Raw genomic sequence first — 2,770 nt, 5'->3', positions numbered from 1 at the left:
GGATAAGAAAGAATGAAAAATTAATTTTAATATATTAAAAGTATAAATTATTTGTTTAGATAATTATCTACGCGCGCAAAAAACAATTTATATATTTACGAAAGTTTTTACATCATGATACGCTTTTTTAAATCATTTTTAAATTATTTTCTTAAGGAAAAATGTGCTTTTTTTTTTAATTCGGGTTCTTATGGTCTACATGAACTCATCATATATGATTATTTAATAATCTATTGCGAATATATGAACATGTTAACTATATAAAAATGAAAACCTATGTAATTTTTTATTTTATTTAATATACTCTTCATTAGAAAGGTCTACTAAATTTAACATGATTTCAAAGAATGACAAATATTGAATGATAATATTAGTACAATTAAAATTAGAAATTAAATTGGTATCCGCCACCAAAAAAAGTAAAAGAAAAACAAAGTAATTCTTGCCGATCAATTCATATCTTCATTAGTTTGAGCATTAACACATGTTTTCTGCGGTATTAAAAAAATAAAAATAAAAAATAACTTTCAAATTGACTTGGTCTATCTTGATTCTTGACAATGAAGCATAACAAATATTTCCAAAATAGCAATAACACATGCTAAACAAAATGAAAAATGTTAGGTTAACATTAGTTTTTTCTTTTTCTACTAAATAATATTATCTTCCTAGCATTTTCTTTAATTCAAAAAATTACACAACAATTTTATGATGCCTTTTATTTAATTAAGTTCCCTAGGAAAATAAGGAGGAAAGTTTACAAAATTGCTAATTAAAGGATATTCCTATTTCCTCCATAGTGGCTAGTCAATGTTCAAGAATATAGAAGATTCTTATAGTTGTGGGGGTTTGCTTTTAAATTTAAAGGGTTTACCTGAGGAGAGAGTCTTCTGAAAAATGAAGTCAATATAGAAATTAGAAAACGATGATGTTGATTGGTTAAAGGCCTCGCCTTGCAAGGCACGTTAAGTGCTTTAGGGTTATGTTAATGACTTAACATGCGTAAGCTACCACTCGGAATTATAATTATAATCTTTAAATTTATGTAAACTAATTAAATTCATTAAGCTTTTTTCTTTTCTTTTAAGGAGTTTCTTTGAAGTTAAATTCACTAAGCTTACATACAGTGATATGGATACAATGTTAAAAGTTGATGAGTATTTATAATTTTAAAAGGGATCATTGAAGCTTATTGCTGAGTTATATTCTAATACACACACAGAAAACATGAAAAAAAAATCAAATTTATTTATATTTTATAGTTTGCTTTCCTTTTTTTTATTGGTTGAAGAATAAATTGTTATAACATTCTACTTAATAATATTTTCTCTACATGACCATTCAGACCACAAACTATTTTTTTACGGTTTGATATTTTGGCTTGATCATCTGATTGTTCGAGTCCAACTTCATAAAATTCTATTTCAAGTAAAAATACTGTTCATATACTAGTTTATTATGAGAGTCAAAACTAAAATGATTAAAAACTCAATTAACAATCTATAGAAAAAGAGTATAGATCCATACTACAGCCTACTCGACTTCTCGGAGGTCGACCACAACGATATGGATTTAACACGACTTGTTTTAATAAATAGCTAACTCCTACAATCTCTCCTACTAATCTAAAAATGAGATCTGAATAACTTCCATAACAAAAGGGAGTAACTACCCACCAGCAAAAGTAAAATCACTTTAGAAGTAGTTACTGGCTCACTACCTATAATTATAAATACCCTGGCACCCTCATAAATTCTTTGAACTCTAATCAACACAAAACCTGCTTAAACCCTTACTATCTTAAATATTAGAGTCTCTTGCAGGTATCACCTGTAATCTCTCCAAAGAGCTCAGATGGCACTACTTCTTTGGAGGAGACAAAGGAACCTCTCATCTAAAAGGAATTTAGATCTCACATTCAGACCCAAATTACATTGGTTCTAGTTAAGTCTCGAAACATTAGCGTCGTTGTATTGTATTGATTCACAAGACAATACAAAAGAAGAAAGTATAGGTAACTAACTCTATATGCAACCTAACAGCTAATTTTTTAAATAACTTAATTTAAAAAAAAGCCAGGTTTGAGCTCAAAAAACACGCACGTTATACTCCAACCCATAACGTTGTGACACCACGACCTTTCCCTCCAACTCCTCTCATCACGACGTCGCACCCTCCTTCTCCAAGTTGTGTCGCCGTGCCGCCATGCCCTCCTGATTCATCTCCTGTCACCGCGTCACCGAGCCTCCCTTTCTCTACTCTTCTCATCGCAATGCTACATCCTCTCCTCCAACCCTTTTCATCGTGATATTGGCCACCTCTACTCTAACCCTTCTTGTTGCGAGGCCACCCCCCTCTTCCTCCAACTCCTCTCGTCTTCCACGGTCGATGACACACGAGAGAGCAACTGTCGTGGTTACGCCACACACTGTGCTCTTCTTCTAGGTTTTGGATAGTTCTTTTTACTAGTTTTGTATGTTGCTTTCTTCTAAGTTTCGAATGTGCCTTTTTTATAAGTCTTAGATGTTTCTTTTTCTTATGTTTTGAATGTTTCTTTTTTTAGTTTTTGGATGCTTGTTTTTATTTGATTTTAGATATTTTTTTATTTGATTTTGGATGTTTCTCATGATAATTTAAATTCACGTTCCTTCCAAAAGAGAAATTTCAGAAAAAGGACTCGATAGACAGTGGAGGCAACGTGGACGATTTTGAAGGAGGGAAGGTGGTGGGTAGCGTAGTGCAGTGGCGCAGTTTTGTACTACGGTGTGTA

The sequence above is a fragment of the Arachis ipaensis genome, chromosome B04, assembly GCF_000816755.2.
Source record: "Arachis ipaensis cultivar K30076 chromosome B04, Araip1.1, whole genome shotgun sequence".
NCBI classification, from domain to species: domain Eukaryota; kingdom Viridiplantae; phylum Streptophyta; class Magnoliopsida; order Fabales; family Fabaceae; genus Arachis; species Arachis ipaensis.
Note: the sequence above shows the minus strand (reverse complement) of the source record.